Source organism: Xenopus laevis, chromosome 9_10S, assembly GCF_017654675.1.
Source record: "Xenopus laevis strain J_2021 chromosome 9_10S, Xenopus_laevis_v10.1, whole genome shotgun sequence".
Classification (NCBI taxonomy): domain Eukaryota; kingdom Metazoa; phylum Chordata; class Amphibia; order Anura; family Pipidae; genus Xenopus; species Xenopus laevis.
The window spans coordinates 66,132,667-66,153,900 of NC_054388.1; the positions used below are offsets into that span (position 1 = coordinate 66,132,667).

At 38.6% G+C, this 21,234-nt stretch overlaps 1 pseudogene; it reads left to right on the top strand.

Moving 5' to 3' along the window:
• The window catches only part of LOC108702268, an 83,610-nt pseudogene extending 63,143 nt beyond the window's left edge, over positions 1–20,467 (top strand).
• Positions 20,468–21,234: the final 767 nt, after the last annotated feature.

Consider the following 21,234-nt stretch of genomic DNA (forward strand, 5'->3'; position numbering starts at 1 on the left):
TATTGATAAATGAGGGAAAAGTCCATGTGGATTTGTCTGGAGTGGTTTTCAAAAAATAGTGAGAACTTTTTGGATTTTGATAAATAGCCCCCTAAATGTCATTAACAGAAGAAGTAGAAACCAGTGTATGCTGTTTATCGGTAACTTCTACCTCTTGTTCTGGATAATCATAGAAATCTGCTGAATACTATTCTCTCGATTGACTTGCCTAATGATTACTGAACAACATGGTAGCAAACTGCAGTTGTAAGTTCATTTAATACCCACCTCTCTTGTAGACTGGTAATTTGTTAAAGAAAAAGAATGAGTCGTGGGAGGTCAGGATATGCTTTATTAAGTAGATGTCTGGCAGCCTTTATTATAGATATTGTCAAAGTACACAAACAGTGGTAGTAGCCAATTAGTCATTAGTCAGAATGAACAAGAAGCTGTTGCTGATTAGGTGAGACTCTTATTGGCCAAGTCCATTTTATTTATTGGGCTAATGTTCTGGAGGAGCTGGAGTTTTGTGGGGCGATGTATGTATAATTCAACCTTGATGCTGCTAGACTACAGGGTATCATTTAATGCTTGACAATATTTTGGAGTATGCAATATGTTGTGGCCCAGCAAAATTAGGTCAAAGTAGAAAAGCAGCAGTGCTGACATTCCCTTTAAGCACTCCTTTTCATACATCTCTTATAATAATTAACCAAAGGAATATTTATTTTGCAGCCAAATATGAAGAAAACATGAGATGCAAATACTTTTGGAGGCCAAAAGGCATTTAGCTTTGTTTTGGGATTCAGCACTATGCTGGAAAGGTAAAGTATGGGTACAAGTATTGGTATGTTATTGCAGCTAGTGGTCCTACTGCCTAAGGCCAGACTCTACAGGTGGTAAGGGGTAGTGCACCTTTCATTTTAACTTTTAGTTCGTTATTATTTTTTTTAAAAAAAACCTTCAGTTAACTTTTCAGTTAATTTTCATGGTTTATTTTGTATGATTTTTCAGTTATTAGCCTGCACAGGCAAATGGGGCCAATTGCTTTGTTGTTTGAGTGTTTAGTAGCTGTATTGGCGGGTAACAAGATCTGTGCAATACACTTGTGAGCCAGGTGATTGTCATTTAGAGATGTGGTGTTCATCGGTACTAACAGTATTTAAACTGTTCAACTCCATTTATCAGCGTCCACTGGCAGTTGGGAATTCTGGAACTTGTGGCTAAACAACCTGTGCATTTGTTATAAAATAAGCTCACCCCCCTGGGGCAGAAGGATAGCATTTTTGATCAGTGGGGCACCTAACATTCTAGTAACATCAGCGAATCTGTTCCTTAATAAAAAAATACTTTTTTAATTGCCATTTTATTTAGAAATGACCACTTGTGATTGATTGGACTAAGAAAAGTTTTTACAAATTTGATTTGCAATTTAGCATAAAGTGGCAAATTTTGAAGTTATATTTTATGTAAATGTGAATCTTTGGAATGTTTCCAGGTTCTATGATTACTGTCAATCAGCTGCACATTTCCTGCACAATTCTTTTATCATATTAAGTTTCATTTTCCTCTCCATCCTGTAAGGTTTTGTACAATGTCTGTGGGTTTCTGGAGAAGAACAGAGACACGCTCCCAGCTGACATCGTAGTTGTGCTGAGAACATCAGAAAACAAACTCCTCCAGCTGCTGTTCTCGAGCCCATTGACCAAAACGGGTACATGCTTCGATGACTTCCTGGCGATGACTTGTACAGCGGTGCATCCAGACATGCAAACACAATCAGCTTTACCCAGCAGGATGCGGCAGCTGCTTGATATTCTGTTATGGGCCCACAGTTGCAATATGGGGCTTTTCTCCCCACAGTGCAGAACTATTAAATGGTATTTCCAAATCTCTGAAACCCTCTCTTATACACCCTTGGCTAGATTAGCTACCCCTAGGATCACAATAGATGGAAGTACTTTGCATATATATGAGGTTATTAAGATAACCAGTTGGAAACATCTTGTTAGTTTAACTGTTATTTTTTTTTTATTAATATAGCAGCATATTACATGGTGATAACAGAGATAATTCAGTTAGTCACATCATTCCTGCCAGAGTTTCACAGCCTTTTACCCTGAACTGCCTGTGGCTGTGTGCTCACATACTGAACACCTGACAACAATAAGCAAATAATAATGTAGGCAAGACACGCTTCAATGTATTCATTGGCTGAAATAACCTTACCTATATGTGTGCCCTCGGTTTGTGTATGAGCAGGGCACCTCTGATGAGTGCAAGGAATAATTTATTTATTCTCATTATATAATTTTTTTTATAAAAAAGGCATTTATGTGCAAGAATATGACTGGTTTCCAGTTGGTATATATTTTTAATACAGACTTACAGTGTTCAGCTTTGTCGTTTGATTTAAAGGGGTGGTTCACTTTCAATTTAACTTTTAATATGATATAAAATGGCCAATTCTAAGCAACTTTTCAGTTATTTCAGTTAGCTTTGTTTTTTTCTTTTTTATAGTTTTTGAATTACTTATAGTTTTTGAATTACTTCTTTTCTTTCCAACTTTTAAATGGGAGGGTCACTGACACATCTAAAACATATTCTCTGTAAGGCTACAGATTTATTGTTATTTCTACTTTTTATTACTCATCTTTCTATTGAGGCCCTAGCAACCAAATTGTTGTCATTGCAAACTGGAGAGCTACTGAGTAAAAAGCTAAATAACACAAAAAAAGCAGAAAAATAAGCAACTGAAAACCAATTGCAAATTTTCTCAACATCGTACTTATAGGTGAACAACCCCTTTAAATAAAGCAACATAGTAATAACTAATTTACCAAGTGCAAAGTTTGCCCCAGGTTATAGCAGTCATATGTTTGTTTTTTTTATTTTGACGTCAGTATACCAATAAATGCTGCTGATTGGTTGTTACCACACCTAATTATCATTGGGGCTGGGGGGTGTGACTTAGGGGTTCTGTAGCACGATCTAAACACCCTTTCAGGTAAGGCAAATAGCATGTATGAATCTGTGGCGGGGGGAGGCCTGTTGCACCCAGGCAGAAGAGGCTATAATTACATTACTCCACATCAGGTATAAACCTCTTACCTGTTAATTACTCCTTTCTACATTAAATATACTTGCCCTACTGACTACTTGTAATTAGCACGCATGTCGACTTCCCTCAATTTATTGGGAGCAGGTCCGGACAGAGAATTTAAATAGTCCCTGGCATTTCAGGTACACAGAGGCCCAATCAGCCCACAAAGAGGCCCAAACAGCCCCCATCAGCCCACTAAATACTGGCTTTCTATGGCACCTTATAGCAGCCCCTCTGGCATTTGCCAGAACCCACAGTTTGCCAGTCTGGGCCTGGTTGGGAGTCTCTTGGATTTAAGCCCCTCTATTTTGGTTGCCTGCAGTAACAAGTCTGCCACCCTCTGTTTGCAATTTCCCCTGAAATGTAACTTACCTGCTCCTTTAAAATGCATAGAATTGTGATGCAAATTCCTCTGATATTTGCAAAGAAAGGAGCAGGGAGGGGGCAGGACTGGGGCATGGCCTAGAAAATACTTATATAATTTCACAAAAGTTTGTAAAATGCCAGAATAATTCTCATGCAGTTGGAAGCATATCTGGACTTAAGTTTAAAATAGCTCCATCCAGGCTGGGGTTGCTTAGAAGCACAAAGTATAGTCCTGATTTTCCCAGATCCTCACTATTGTGCCAGTGCCCCCTACACCACTATTACTCAATATCAGTTAGGAGATGACTGCCTGCTAATACAGATTTAAAATACTATAAAAAATTATTTTTATTTATTCTTTCTTCCCTTTTTATACCTCCTAAATTAACGGAACATGAAGGGCAGTTTGTGAAGGCAATACCAATATGATGACTGGGAGAGAAAGCGAGAGAAAGAGAGCACGTTCTGCTAACCAAATGGCTTAAACGCTGTTCCCTGTAGATGGTGCTATTGGTCTCCAAGCTATATCTTGTAGAAAATAGATTGCAGCATCAAACTTTATCTCTCTGTGCCTGCGTAAGATGATCAGTCAGAGGAGTTTACTGTTGCCAAGATGATAAAGAAGTATTTAGTGTTTGATAAACTAGATGGACTTTTTCCCTAGAGATACAGTCACTAGACTGGACACTGTAATAATTCACCCACATCTTCCACACGTTTTCTGTTGTGGCCAAAGCAGAACTTTAGCCTGTAAAAGAGATGTCACTACTTTCACTTTGTAGTATTTCCAGATTCCAAATGTAGAGCTTAGGGTAAGAGTTTGGAGATATTGGGAGCTGCAATTTCTAGCATTCCACTGCCAGATTGGATCATAGGAGTTACTAGTTTAGCAAAGTCAGCAAAGTAAATGAGTCAGTATAAAAAAATAAGGAAAATTATTCATTTGACCTGATATACTATATATTTTTATAATGTACATGTGAGAATATTAGGATTAATAGCACAGCATGTAAATGCACTTTGGCTGCAAAAAGCAATGTTTTTTACCCACAATGTTTTTACCCACTGGGGGACTTGCACCTGGCACAACTGCATACGGCACCTTAAAATGCACTTTAAGGGCCATGATTAGGGTTGCCACCTGGCCGGTAAAAATGATAGTTGATCCCAATGTTATTAATAGGGAAAAAAGGTAAATATATAGGAAAAGGTGGCAACCCTTGCCATGATACACAAGAAGATTAGTTGCCCACAATTAATATTCTTTTCTGTGAGTAACTAATATCCTCCAAAACCTTCTCCACCAGCGATAATGTAAATCATCTCTGGTACAACATATGTGGAGCTGCGTTTTTCCGGAAGTTTCCTTGAGAGCCTCCCTTACAAATCTGCTGCAATTGTGCTGAAAATCTTCAGTGGTAGAATGTTGGCATTACTGATGCCCACCAACTGTGTTTAATTCTTTAGGCACAAGTGTACCATGTCTATTGACTCACTGGGGGAACCCTGGAGCTACCATTAATTTCATATTAATATTGCCACATATCAAATAGGCAGACCATTGGAAGTCCCCATGGCCAATAAGGCACCTGGTGTAGAGGGAATGAGTTAGCAGCATCCATTGGCCCTTATATTACGTCTGTTATCTGAATTGTCCTTCTATAGACTCAATAAAGTCAGAGTCTGATATTGGAAAAGTTGCTCAGAGGGGTGCTTTTAAAGATGTATTGGTTTACAAAGACTATATTTAAGAAAATTTTGTGGATGGAAAAAAACAAAAATAACTGTTGCTTTAACTGTATAGGGGTATGAAAAAGGAACACTTACATTGTCACACTAACAAAACTGAATCCCAATAATTGAATATATAGTGAATAAAGTACCCCCTCTTGTAAATTATAAGGATATTATAAGTTACTGAGGAGTTTCATGACCATATAAAAACACGAGGCTGAAGGCCGAGTGTTTTTATACAGGTCATGGAACTCCGAGGTAACTTCTAATCATATTTTGCAACTGGGGGTACTTTATTTATTATAATGCACAAATTTCAGTGAGTCATGTGACAGAAATGACATCAGAACTCACCATTTAAAACTGATGACATCAGAACTCACCGTTTATAAGGATATAATTTACAAGATATTCATGGCTTTTGTGTATTATAAGTGATTAATAGTGACATGATGTATCTTTTAGTATTATACTAAGATCTGCTTCACTTTATGAAAAGCTCATTAACCCCACACAGATGCGCTGTGTGAGCGACTAGTAAAATCATTCTGCTTTGTTTATATCAATGATGGATAGCCAATGGCCTCAGGAAAATATTGCTGAGATTCTGTAAGCAAAAATGAAGTTAAATCACTTGCTTCATGAGTTGCCAGGTATGCGGCCATCTGGCAATTAACCTGAGCTATTAGTGCATTTGTCAAAGACAGAATTATGTATGGAAGCTGCTAGCAATTTTTATATATAGAAAAGAAGATGAAATTGCTTGTGTATACTCACTAGTACCTTAGGGGTGGTTCACCTTTAAGCTAATTTTAGTACAATTCTAAGCAACTTTTCAATTGGTCTTCCATTTTTCTTTTCTATAGTTAACTTATTTGCCTTCTTCTTCTGACTCTTTCTAGCTTTTAAAAGGGGTCACTGACTACAAATGTATAGTTATTGCTACTTTTTATAACTTATTGTTCTGTTTGTTCCCTCTTCTAATGATATTCTAGTCTCTTATTTAAATCAGAGCATGGTTGTTAGAATAATTTGGGCCTTAGCAACCAGATTGCTGAAATTACAAACTGGAGAGCAAAAGTTGCTTATCTGCTGTATATCAAACAGAAAATACAGAGATTTGCCATCATGGCCACATTACGTCTTGAAATAATGCGATCAAGATGGTGGGTGCTAAGAGTTTTGCACATATACAGAGCTGATTTATCAAAGATCGCACTGGGGAATCCTGAAGGATCTTTAGCTGTTCAATCTCTTTTTTGGTTTATCAAAGTTTACCTAAAATTTGCCAAGAAAATATTTACCAGATTTATCAAATTCAATTCCTGTCTCAATTCTGCAGAATTTGTTTAATTCCATTTTGCATCTGAGCACCAATCTGCTCTCAAGGGAGAGAATAAATGGTTCCAGTGCAGAAAATAGCAAAAGTGTGCTTTCATTTTCTAACTAGTAGTAGAACTGCTGATTTGTTGCAACAGTTAGTAAGTGAGGCCAGTTCTGCTCCCATATTTGACTATATATCCCTGTAGTGTGTACATTCTTCATTGTTCCTCGTCCCTTGTCTAAAAACAAGCAGTGTAAAGGAAAAGAAATGTACCTCAATATATTTTTGTTCAGTCTGACAGAACGCTTAGCAGTGGCAACGTTCCAGGATGTTTGGCTGGGCTAGAAGATACTTAAAGTGAAACTGTAAATCCATGTATTTTTTTTACAGATCCTTCATTAAATTACGTTGTAAACTTGTAAAAGTACAATACAAACTGGCGCTGCAGCCAAAGAGTTTAAAAGTAGGAAGAATGATGTTGTAATTCTGCAGAAAAATACCCTAGAAAAAAAGTGACTTTTTTAGCCTATTAGAGACTCCAACATTCTCTAAGTGTCCCTACCTTGGTTATTTAAAAAATAAAGATAATGTAATGACTACATTTCTGTTCCATTGGCTCAATATCCAGATTCCTTATCCATCCAGAAAGCTTGTAATTAGGAAGGCTATCTCCTATAGAGAGCAAGTTTTTCTAAAAAGATTTTCTTTTTTCTCTATAAAAATAAAACTGTACCTTGAGCTTGATGGTAGCTAATCGGCATGAATCCAAAACAATTGGTTGTTTTTAATGTTTTTACTTTTTTTTTAGCAAACTTAAGGTATGAAGTTTCAAATTGCAGAAAGATCCCTAATCCTCAAAAAACCCTGTCCCAAGCATTCCAGATGTAAATGCCACCTGCATGTTAACAAAGACCAGTTAGAATAGTCAGCCGTTTCAATCAGAAAAGGTAGAGCCCTAAATGGCTACTCACAGGGTATTTAATCCTGCAACTGCAATAAGTGTTCCTCATATGGAGTAAATATATTACCATTAGGTATACAAGTTGCCTTTGTAATGAAGACAAAACTGTGAAGAAAGGGGTCTTGTTCATAAACTAATTGCTGCAACCAGTGAATAAGTGATTTCTGACTTTCAATATTTATAAACAATGACCTAAGCTTTCCTGCATTTGGTTTATATGCTCTTTAATGATCTATTTGTGTTTTTGTTTTGTTGTTCTTTGCTAATAATCGTGCCACATTATGGGCCATTTTCTTTTCACATTTGGTGGTTTTCTTACATCAGTGGGACGTAACGGGCCGCCCTGCTGGCTGTCCATCTGCAACTTGTTTCCTGTGGGTATTGAACCAACCAAGTAGTAAAAGCAGAGGTTTAGCCAGCTCTGCTACTTCTTTTTGCTCCCTGTCAAAAATAAACATGCTTCTGCATAAAGAATAATACCATAGCAATAGTCTCAAACTTAAAAATATTATCATTCATTCATTAATATTTGCAGGTATGGGACCTGTTATCCAGAATGCTCATGATGATGAATCTTTCCATAATTTGGATTGTCATACCTTAAAGGAGAATTCAACACTTTAGCCAAAAAAACCCTACCCCCCACCCCACAGAGACCCCCCTCCCTCTTCCCCATCAGGCTAGCGCCCCCCCCCCCCGGTAGATGCCCCTAACTTTATATTTACCCCTCGGTGCAGATTCAAGCATCTTCCGGGTCTTTGGTAAGCTGAGTGGGAGACTGGCGAATCGGCATATGTGCAGTTGGACCAATTTACCGGTTTGCAACAACTGTGCATGCGCCAAAATAGACGGAAATTTACACCACTGTTTAACTGAGTGGTCTCAACAGAATTAAGCTGGCCATAGACATACAGATTTTGTCTCATAAATATCTGACGAACAATCATATGTTGCAATCTTCTGACCTGCCACTAACCATTCAGATTAATTAAAGCAGTAAAAGAACAAATCAAACATTGTTCTGGCCGTGACAGCAATCGTATGAAAGTCACGTCCGACAAATAATACTCATCAGAAAGGTTGGCCGGCAATAAATGCACAGATATTATTAGTAGTTGACAGAAATCTTCTAATCAATCGACCAATCACCATGGTACGAAAAATGTTGGGACGATCTACACAAGGTGGGGAAATTGTATGAAACAAATATTTGTGCAGCTTTATCTTTATATCTATGGCCAGCTTAAAGTAGAGCAATCAGCAGGAGAAAACACTCAAATTTAATAATATAGCAGAAAAAGCACAGTGCTTGTCTAAAAAAGGGCCTTATAAAAAAAGGAAATTGTGTGATGACAAGAACCTCTTTAATGCTGAACAAATAAGTGACTAAAGATTTCTGCACCTTTGTGCTGCCTTTATAAAGAAATGTGACCATGTAAATGTGCATCTGTTGGCTGTATAAGTGCAGCAAAGTGCCAGACGGTCGCTGAGCAGAAACTGTTCCTTGAAAATCCTTTTCTTTCTGCTCTAGTTAGATACTCCCGAAACAGCTTCTTTTGCAATTCCTTGCTCACGGCTGCTCACGGCTGCTCACGGCTGCTCACGGCTGCTTGTCTCCCCAAACACCCCAGTAAGGCTTAAAATCATTTTACAACTGGGCATCACACACAGTCAGCTATGAAATGTGCTCTGTAGGCAGAAATCTTATCTAAGATATATAGTTACATAGTTACATAGTAGTTACATAGTTAAATTGGGTTGAAAAAAGACAAAGTCCATCAAGTTCAACCCCTCCAAATGAAAACCCATCATCCATACATCCACCCCTCCCTACTTTTAATTAAAATTCTATATACCCATACCTATACTAACTATAGAGTTTAGTATCACAATAGCCTTGGATATTATGTCTGTCCAAAAAATCATCCAAGCCATTCTTAAAGGCATTAACTGAATCAGCCATCACAACATCACCCGGCAGTGCATTCCACAACCTCACTGTCCTGACTGTGAAGAACCCTCTACGTTGCTTCAAATGAAAGTTCTATAGAGTATCTCCAAACATCCAGCCTTAAAGTCACAGTGCAGATGAAAGATTTCTTGTAGGATTTTTATAGAATGTTTATTCTGTAGAAGAAAATAATGGGGCTTAAGTACATAGAAAGCCCTGCAACAATATGACTGCACTTATAATAATATCATCAGTTGTTCCTATTAGTGGTAACACAATTGTCTTCCAAAGCAATTGCCCTAGGTTTGATTCCAAACAGTGTGTCTTGTCTGTGTGGGTTACCTCTGAGTACTCTGGTTTTCCTCCACACTACAAAACAAACAGGCATGCGCATTGGTTGCTGTTGAAATTGACCACAGTGTGTGTGAATGTGATAGGGACCTTAGCTGGTAAGCTCCATGGGGGCAGGGACTGGTTATAAAATAATATCAATAATAATAATACATTCAAACTAGAGATATTAAGCTTGATCCTAAAAAAATGCCATGGATATGATTTGCTTCTCAAAAGATATATGCGGTAACCCTCAAACTTCTGCTCTAAAGTATCCCAAAGGGAAAATTTGTCATGGAAATGAGTTCCTTGATGGTGCACCACAGCACAATGCTCACGATGATAACTTTTCAGCTTACCATTACCATTACCATTTTATTGCGACCAAAAGACCACTACACATAGAAGGGTACTTGCCCAACATTTATCTACAGCAGCCCCACTTATCCCAGCTGCCTCCTAGGGAGGCAATCACCAAGGTTTGGGGACCTCTTTTATTATCTCTTGTATCCATTACATGTTAAGTCATATTCAGTTTGCATCATTATGTATATACAGAGTCTACAGAATGTGTTGGCTTTCCACTAATAAAGGAAAGCCCTGGAGCTATAAACGCAGGGGCTGCATGACAAGGGATCTGAATGACCAGCAGCCAAATTACACTGGTTTTTATTTAAAGACTGGCAAAATCAGATGTAGCTGTGAGTCGGAATGAGTAAGGCAGGGAAATGCCAGGCTGGGGGTGGAGAAAGACAGGGATGTGATCTCAGGGGAAGAAGCTGTGCACTTCCTTATCTTCTGAGCAGGTACAAACATCCCAACCACCCTCCCCTTTTTTGCATATTTTGTGAAATGTTAGGAGTTTCTCTTTATGTTCTCATATTATCTATTAAGCAAATGTGGATGTATTCCTGCATGTATTGTTATATTGTGGTTTTGGTATAGTTATACAGTATAAACATGAGAGAGTTTGCATGTTATTAGTCAATTTTATTGAATGTCAAACGCTTGATCCAGGGAATGTTTCCGATCGCCGTTGGGGTCAGGAAGGAATTTTTTTCCATCTTGAGGCATAATTGGCAGTGGCTTCAAGCTGGGTTTTGCCTTCCTCTGGATCAAAACAGTGGATATATGATAATTTATTTTAAGTTTTATTTGTCACAGCAGTGGTAGGACCTTGCCAGAGGTAAATTTAGAACAGGGAGAAAGGAGGTTCTCTCCTGTGACTGCACAGTGGGTTGATTGATACCGACGCTACTACTGCTTGTGCTAGCTGACAGCCTGCTTGGATTTCCTATGATCGACACACTGCATATTCCGGACCGACAGCAGGACTGCTGAAAGTCTCTGATGGTAGGAGATGCAGCTCCTGCTCATAGCAGAGTTTGGGGCCATCTCTGTAGGTAGAGACAGCCTAATACTCAGTGGTGGATATAATGACATAGTACTGATCTCAAGTGAGGAGCGGCAGAGCATAGTAGCGATCTCTTATGGAATTCTGGCTTTAGTTATTGCCTTGGGGTGAGGCTGGCAAGGTCCTATTTATTTGATAAAATGTTAACAAATGCTGAGGCCATTTTCACCATTTCTGACTCCTGGGGGCCCATTTACTTAGCTCGAGTGAAGTAATAGAAGAAAAAATACTTCGAATTTCGAATGGTCGAATATGGCTACTTCGACCATCGAATAGGCTACTTCGACCTTCGACCCTAGTTCGCCACCTAAAACCTACCGAGGCCAATGTTAGCCTATGCGGAAGGTCCCCATAGGCTTCCTAACAATTTTCTGATCGAAGGAATATCCTTCGATCGATGGATTAAAATCCTTTGAATCGTTCGATTCGAAGGATTTAATCGTTCGATCGAACGATTATTCCTTTGATCGTAGGAATACCGCTAAATCCTTCAACTTCGATATTCGAAGTCGAAGGGTTTACATTCGGCAGTCGAATATCGAGGGTTAATTAATCCTCGATATTCGATCCTATGTAAATCTGCCCCCTGGTGTCTCATTACGGTATGTAACAATGGGGTTCAATGGGATATCTGAAGGCGAAGGGTCAATTGAGCTATTGAGGAGTCCCTTGTCAAAGATGATAATGCAAGCACATACGATATATGATGTGTAATACTCCATGGCTTAGTGCTATTTCTTCTTGGAGACATATGGACATCCCTTGCTCTCTGCTCTGCTAAACTGTGTTACAGGGCTAAACGGATACTTAACATCTGAAGAGGTGTTAACATACAGCATTTACATTAGAATAGCAGCCTAATTCTATACTATGTTTGGAAAAGGTGTGCAGCACATCTGCAAAGGTCTATTGTTTATTCATGATGAAATCCTTTGAAATGTATTAAAATGCTTCCTAGTCATTATAAAAAAAAATCCCGCCACCCATGGATTAGGACTTTGATGTCACCAATCCTGCTTCAAAGGGTTCTTACAATGTTATTAATCACAGTTTAGCCTCTGAAGATATAGCCAGAGAAAACATTTGGACATCTTGTGTTAAACTGCGTAAAACTTTAAAATACAATTCATGCTTCACAGATGAATTGTGCTCATAACTTCCTTCCTAAACTGGTGTCAATAATGTTTCAACTTCTCTGGTTTAAAGAAATAGTAACGCTGAAGCAGAAGTTGATTGAGCAGTGCACCGTTTAGAAGTTTACAGAGATATGCAGCATTTCACCATGATGGAGGAATTTTTATTTGACCTTCTTGCTTCCTTTTGAAAGTGAACGTTACTGGAAAACAGCCAAATCTGTGCAGATAGAAATGACTGTACGGGTATGGGATCCAGAAAGCTCTGAATTATGGAAAGGCTGTCTCCCATATATTTCATTTTATCCAAATAATCAAAATATGTAAAAATTATTTCATTTTTCTCTGTAATAATAAACAGTACCTTAATCCATACTGGAAGCAAAACCAGCCTATTGGGTTAATTTAATGTCGACATGATTTTCTTGTCGATTTACGGTATGAAGATCCAGATTACTGAAGAAAATCTGTTATCTGGAAAACCTCAGGTCCCGTGCATTCTGGATAACAGATCCCATACCCATTTGTGCTTATTCAAGAGCTAGTAGTGCAGTACCTAATAGTTGCAGTTTTATGTGGTAGTGGGATGTGAGATGTATTATTTTCTAGAATGTAAATTGCAAGCAAACTGGGCTAGTGAGTACAACTCCTCTTTTAAGATTTAGTTCATAGCAAGTTATTAGCATCCAATCTGCTTTCAAATAGGTGAAAAGTAAATGTCAGATTTGGGGTGAATGCTAATCTTCTGCTCCAGTACAATCCTGAGTTTCTGAGATGGTTCATCCTCTAATAAATTAAATATAACATTGATTTAAACATCTAGACAAAATACATCCACAGCTTTACAGGATATAACAATATGTCAGGCAGCAGTGAATGAACTACTAGAGCACTACTAATGCTTAGGTTTGCTTGATTAGATGGAAAGGTTTCAGTTTGCAGCATGTATGCAGTATGGGCAAATATCCCCCACTGCCTGTGCCAATGAACTTTCCATAGAGTGTTGGTGGTCAAGCAGTGATTCTCAAGAATCAACCTACTGTATATAAATAAGTTTGAACAATAGACTTTAGAAACCTTTATTTAAAAATGTACCTTGATTGGCAATAAAACACAGAGCTGGAAATGAAGCAGACACTTGCTGATTTCTTAGCAATATTTCTTTCAACTCTGTTGAACTCAATGCAGTTGCACAAAAATCTCTTGTGTTCCCTTCCTTTAAGCAACAGTCATTTTACAATCACAATGCACATTTTTTCCAACTTTTTAATCATTTTTTTTTTGTACTGGTAACCTGGCACAGTCACGGACAAGGATAACAGCAGCTTGCAGGTCTTTGACTCCTCGATTGAATGCTGGACGTATTAAGGTTGGTATTTGTGTAAATCTTTATTAGGAAAACAGAACTAATATGCAAAACTGCTTACAGCAACCAATAAGATCTTTGCTCTTGTTTTCTAACCGTTGAAATATAATTGCTGATTATGTTTTTACATACAACAACAGAATTAAATAACATAGTCCAAGAGAGCAGTTATATTAAGGTCTCATCCCCCAAATTTTGGAAATTTCAATATAAATTTTGGAAATTGCAATATAAATTAGAAGTATTATTGGGTCTCTTCTAATTTATATTACATTTCCAAAATATGAAAAATAAGCCCCTTAGTATGTAAAAAGTGAATAACATATACACTTTGTTGTACTGGGTTGCCAAGGGCCAACTATAGAACATGACACCCTGGGCCTGGAGAAAATAGATATAAGCTAGTGCCAAATGTGTGGATTTTATAATAGGCCTATGCTGGGAATAAGGATATGCAGATGGAAATTCTTTGAAATGTCTGTGTGGACCAACATATTTAGCTGCTATTTTGGAGGTGTATAATTCACTTCTACTATGTTCTTGGTTCATGAGTGTTTACCTGTGTTTTTTCATATAGTGATGTTGGTGGTCCCAGGGCTGTTTGGGCACATAGATTGAACTTATACATTTAGTTAGGGGCTGTGTTGTTGAGGTGTTATATCAGTTTTTGATACTTTGACCCCTGTGATCAACAGGCAGTCCTCTGGAACTCTGGTAGACCAGTCTGAGCATATACAGTTGTACAGGCTATTGTGCAAGTTCTTACTCTGGTACAAAGTGCAGCAGTGCACTGGGGCATTTTTAAATGTCTCTTCTGACATCCCTCATATATATACACATATATTGCATCAAATCTTTCTAAGATTAACCATTCTTGCCTTTGGTTAATTATTGAACATAATGTCCGTTTAAATACTTTGCACAATTGCAAAAGTGTACGCGACACTGCAGCGCTACATTTGTTGCTGCCCATTACTTTGCTTTTATGCTGCTAAAGTCTTAAAACAATTAGCATGTAATAGACGATGCAAAGATCTACGGCAATTTATTAATATAAATATAATGAACTAGAATAGTTCCCAACAATGACATCTTTAACAGATGAGATATGCCCCCATGTGCTTGGAAAAACATGAAAAATTATCATTAGGTGATTAAAATTATTTGACAATTTTTTTTAATATACTTAGACTAGTGAGGCTTCTGTTTCTTTCAACTGATGAACACCAAGCTGCAGATTAGGCATTTTATCCGGACAATTTTATACATTAGGGTAATGGTGCAATGACTCCCCCTCAGGCCGTGACTGCCAACCTGGCAAATGTCCAAAGCCATCCTCAGTCTAACCCTCTACCTTGTGCCAAATAATTAAATTGGCTGCCCTCACAATTAACAAAATTTTTAGATACTGATCATATAATATGCTCCTATTCAGTACATCCATTGAATAGGGTATATTAAAAGGATATTGTTGTTGGAAAACAGTATGGGGCCGATTCATGAAGCTCGAGTGAAGGATTCGAAGTAAAAAAAACTTTGAATTTCGAAGTGTTTTTTGGGCTACTTCGACCATCGAATGGGCTACTTCGACCTTCGACTACGACTACGACTTCGAATCGAAGGATTCGAACTAAAAATCGTTCGACTATTCGACCATTCGATAGTCGAAGTACTGCCTCTTTAAAAAAAACTTCGACCCCCTACTTCGGCAGCTAAAAGCTACCGAAGTCAATGTTAGCCTATGGGGAAGGTCCCCATAGGCTTGCCTAAGTTTTTTTTGATCGAAGGATATTCCTTCGATCGTTGGATTTAAATCCTTCGAATCGTTCGATTCGAAGGATTTAATCGTTCGATCTAAGGAATAATCCTTCGATCGTTCGATCGCAGCATTTGCGCTAAATCCTTCGACTTCGATATTCGAAGTCGAAGGATTTTAGTTCCTAGTCGAATATCGAGGGTTAATTAACCCTCGATATTCGACTCTTGATGAATCGGCCCCTATGTGTTAACTAATATAATGTATTGTTTAGCATAGCAAATGGAAAAAGACTAACGACTCTGCTTTGAAAAGGGGACGTTTTGTTTTTGTGTAAAAAATTTGGCTTTATGCCAATAAAGCAGCAGCACTATCTTGCTTTATGGTTTCCAGATATAAACTCAGAATCAGATAACCATAAGGACCACAGCAAAATCATTTACTTTAAGGGAAAGGGCACACCTGGCAATTCGGGCAGATTTAGTCCCCTGGCAACTAATCGCCTCTTCTTTGGGGGCGACTAATCTCCCCGAACGGCTTCCCCCTGTCTTGTGCCGGCTATAATGAAAAGTCGCCTGCGGCATGGCACAAGCAGAGCTTTGTATTCCGAAGTCGCCCGAAGTTTCCTCGTGAGGCAACTTCGGAATACGAAGTGCCGCGTGTGCCATGCTGCAGGCGACTTTTAATTTTAGCCGGCACAAGACAGGGCGAAGCCGTTCGGGGAAATTAATCGAGGCGATTAGTCGCCAGGCGACTAAATCTCCCTGAATCGCCAGGTGTGCTGTCTGGGGAGGTCTTTTTCTAATTTAGTGCATAGGGCAATGGCCCACTGTGTAGTTTGACAGAGTTTATCTTACTGATCATGCCCAGGGGAATGACTGCGCTGTGTGTGTGAAAAAATTCAGAGGGAGGTGCACAGTGTAACACAAGGGGATGCTAGTCTGTCCTTTTTTAACACCTGCCACATGTGGGAAGTAATGTTTCATGGCTAAAGCACAAATAGGGTTATATAATAAAAGACACTAAGGGGAAGATTTATTAAGGGCCGAATAGTAATTTCAGATTCAAATGTTTTGGGTGTCAAAATTCACACATTTGAATTTTAATCCCCCTATTGGAATGTAAATTTAAATGTGAGATTTATCACACCTCGATCATGAAAACAGTCCTATTTCGAATATTCTCCACCTAAAACCTGCCGAGTTCACAGCAGAGTGAATGACAGAGGTCCGTTGAGCCATTTGAAGATGTCAATAGCCTTCCTAACATTCTAGTTATTACTGGAGGGAAAACTTGAATCAAATATGAATTGAATTCGAATCGAATACAAATAGAATACGAATCAAATACAGATCGATTTTTCGGATCGTTCCTATTCGATCGAATATTAGACGTTCAAATTTTTTCTTAAATAACCTCCCATTTGAGTTGTAAAGTTTATTCAAATTTATTAGAGTGAAAAAAATTCACTTGAATTCGAAATTTGAATTCAAATTAGGCTGTGTAAGATGAAATTTGCAGAAAAAAGCTGTGTAAAATAAATGGCAAATTTATCATGGTGTTTGCTATCTTATGGCATGCTAATGTTATTTTACATTGCTTCTAGCGGAAGTCTCTCTATGGGGCAAATTTACTATGCTGTGTAAAATGAAATTTGCCAAAAAACGGTCTAAAAAGCTATGTAAAATATCACATTGTGTGTGTAACTTTACGCCATGCCAAAGCTAGATTTGCTGCCATTATTTTACATTGCTTCCATCAGAAGTCACTTTAAGAAAAAAAATTTACATGGTGAAGCGTGGCGATGTGTGGTGTATTATCCTGCTGTTTTATACACAGCATAATAAATATGCCCAACCAACAACAACCGGCAGCAGGTAGCATATGCTAGTCACCTGTTAAAAAGCAAACATCTTATTGTTTGCCATGGGTTTTGGGTAAAATTGTGTCTCTTATTACATATGGGGAAAGGGCATATTACTACATGATTGCCTCACAGCCACAGCATTTATTCACATTTTATCAAATAAATATAAACCTTGCCAGCCTCATCCCAAGGCAATATTCAAAGCCAGAATTCCGTAAGTGATCGCTACCATGCTCTGCCATCTCTAGCTCTGGCACTATTAAACCCTGCCATGTAAAAATGGAAATAGTGAATCTAAGCCTCTTAAAAAAATGATGCATGTTGCTAACATTTAGGTAATTTATTATGGGTAATTTATCGCTATTTTTGTTCCATATAGGTAGACACTATGGAAATGATGAGACATCCAGAAGAGACAACAAATATAAAAGACAAACAGTGGCTTCTTATTTTAGGGTAACATGTTCGTCTCCATACAATGTTTTTCTACTCCACAGCAACATCATTGCTGCACCTTTTTTTGTAGGTTACCAAATCATTCAGATGACAACATTTTCTTGCATCTCAGTAAGTTGTATACAGGCAGGGTTGGACTGGAGCCTAGGGGGCCCTCCAGGGCTACAAATGAAGGGCCCTCCCCTCAGGACCTCCAATTCCCTGGCCCACTGCCCAAATAGTCACGCTGCAGGCATGCACGAACACGTCGTGGCGCAAGCCACAGCTCAATTCATTACTTTAAGGGGCAGCTGGGGGAACAGGCCTGGGCTGGCGGGAGCCCACTGGGTTTTCTCCCAGTGTCCTGCCAGCCCAGTCCGATACTGTATATAGGTGGCCATTGGTGCACTGATATGGTAAAGTCGAACATATACCGGGGCTGGAGTTATGGGTAGGCAGAAGAGGAATGTGCTAAGGGTGTACTGGGGGAGGGCTAAGATGATCAATCACTGTTTTTTGTAGAAATTATATTTCCACATGGCAAATAATTCACTAATAAATGAAGTAAAGTAATAGAAACCGAGTAGACCCAACAGTCATGAAATTAATTGAGGCCTGTTCAAAATAACAATAGCTTAAATAATAGCAGTGTGGAGTTCAATTAGTGAGGTCATTCATTCTGTGAAAAAAATGTTGTGCATGCTGGTTATAGTGCATTTCTCAGTGAATCTTTGCGTTTGTAAAGAAGAATGCAGACACTGCTATTTTTTGGAACAGCCTAATATTCCATTTTCTTCACTTTCTGAAAAGGAATAACACACATTTAATAAATGTTTCTTCCTGTTTTGATTTAAAATACATTGTGCAGTGTCCCCAATGGAAATAAAATCTATTATGAGGATTTTGAGCTTTAGTCACTTTTTTAAACATACTACTATTATTTTGAACTGTATCTGTTCTGTCTCCCTACCCTAATTCAGGATCCTGGGTGATTACCAGATTTGCTTTTTGTCACATCGCCTATGGCTTGTGATTGGCTCATATCCTTGGATGCTCCTTCTACTAGGCCCGGCACTGCCATACACATAAAGATACGCTTATTTGATGATCTCAAATACAGTCCTTGCCCAACAGGATTTTCAAATTTGCCCAATTTTGAACCTGATTTCTGTCAGGGAGGGTACAAACAGCGGCAGATAAACTGCCGACAGATTGAGTCGGCAGCTTATTGGGCAGTTAATTGGGCCCTCTGATGGGCTTCCCTGATTGAAATTTGGCAGAAAGTCGGTTGGATGTCGATCGGGCAGGTTTAAAAGATCTGCCAGATGCGGTCCTCAATTCAACCTCCCTTATTTTCCTTGTTGTGATCAAATTGTTGTGTGCTACGTTTGGTTTAGCCTGATATCGCCAAACAAGTACAAGACAAGTACAAGTGTATGTATGGCCAGCTTTAGTCTAAAAGAGCCAAATCTGAATCTGTTAGTGTTTGGCCAGCTTTATTAGGTAGTAAGGCCAATTCACTAAACTAAAGAAAAGAAGCAGGAGACCTCCAACCCCCCCCCCCCGCCGTATGTTTAATCCAATATATTGGAGGCCTTTTCTTTTCAGCGGTTACTATTACTATTTTGTTCTCGAAAACTTGCTCACCGCTATTCTAAAATGGTTCGGGTGCACTTGTCCCGAACCCTCCGCTTATGACCTTCCAATGCAGTAAATTATGGGTCACTCACCGCTCCTGTTCAGTGGCCCGGGTGCTGCGCCCCGAACCCTCAGCATGGGGGAGACATCAAAACTTGAAAATCGGCAGTTTGGCACGCACTCAGCAGGACTCCAGGCAGCGGTAAAATTCACTTTACTTTATTACACAAACATATATTGCCCTAACGCGTTTCGTGTGTTACCACACGTAATCATAGGCATCCAGTAAGGCCAATTCAACCTTATAACCAGAATCTCTGGGTATGTATGGCAGATGTTTAATTTTTCGGAATAAAATATTTATTTGGGATAGCTAAAAATGTTTTCAGCTCCAAATTCTAACTTTCCTCCCATTTCTTAATGATTTGATGGCTTCATATATTTAGTGTTTTATATATTTATTCATCCTTCAACATTTATGGACAACTTTGGAATGTAGTGTAGTCTGCACTAATAGCTACAGGGAAAAGCATTAAAGCTACCTCACCTTTATCACCCTTCCGTTTTTATGCTATATGGGTTATTAGACTTGGCGTAAGAATAGGGATGGGCAAATTTGACCCGTTTCATTTCGCCAAAAATTCGGACGTCAAAAATTTTTTTTTCTTTTTTGGTGCACGATGCCATACAAGTCTATGGGCATCAAATTCGCCCATCCCTACCCTATTTTTATTTTCCCAAAAGAAATCCCACAGTACTTTTGTATGCCAGACTCCTGACAGTATCAACTTTCTTCCTTCTACAGTATTCCCTAATGGATCTTTTATCAAAAATGGTAGTTGGGCAGCCTCACTATACCATTGTATCAAGCCCAACGATGATCGGGAGGCAATGAAATTTTGTTGGGAAAGGGTTCTTATGCAGCTTCGTTTCACTGGAAAAAGGTGAAAATCATTGTTAGTAGTTTGCAAGTGCAACTTAAATACTGGAAAAAGGCCTTGCTATTGGTCGTGTGAAGTTCTTGTGGACTCAAAATGGTGATTAGTATGGCATGTTTTGGGTTAATTAACAAGAATTTAAAGATGCAGTGTGTTATGTTTTGGGTAGCCGAGGATAAGTAGAGTATAACAGTGCTTTATTAGCAGACTCTTGCAGGCATTACACAACAGGAAGCAACTCATACTTTCACTTTTTAAGCTGTATGAAGTATGCACAGTATAAGTCTCGGCACAGTGACATCTATAGGACATTTGTATAAACACCACATAATCCCCCTATATTAGGAACGCATTTGGGCAACTATAATAACAGCTGCAATTAAACAGTATGCATTTTAAAACAGTATTATACATTCTTCACATCACAAGTCCTTGGTCCATGCAGGTAGTTTTCTGATTCTCTAAATACGCATTATAGGTCCACTTTCTTCAGGCCTATTGCAGTTGACATCAGGAGTAGGAAAATGTCCTTCATCAAATGGAGCTTCTACAAAGTCATATCTAACAGGAGCAAGACGACTTGCATTCCATATGCGTCCATCAGACAGTTCATATGTGCATGGTCCTCACTTGCGTCTCACTTCAAGTGATGTAGTAAATTTATATTGTCCTTGTTTCAGTATTCCTAGTTTCTTAATTCTGACTAAAGATCCAGGTGGTGTACTTCTCTGGAACCACGTTTTCTGTCAGTATAAGCCTTGCATTTGGCTTGTTGACGTTTCACAATGTCAGCAGTAGATGATTTTGTAGGCACAGTATTTTGTGGAAGTTTGATGTCTGCAACATGTAACTTAGTGCGCATCTGTCTGCCATGTAATAATTCAGCAGGAGATGATTGTGTTGTTGCATTGCTCTGTAGTTATGTAGGAACTCTGT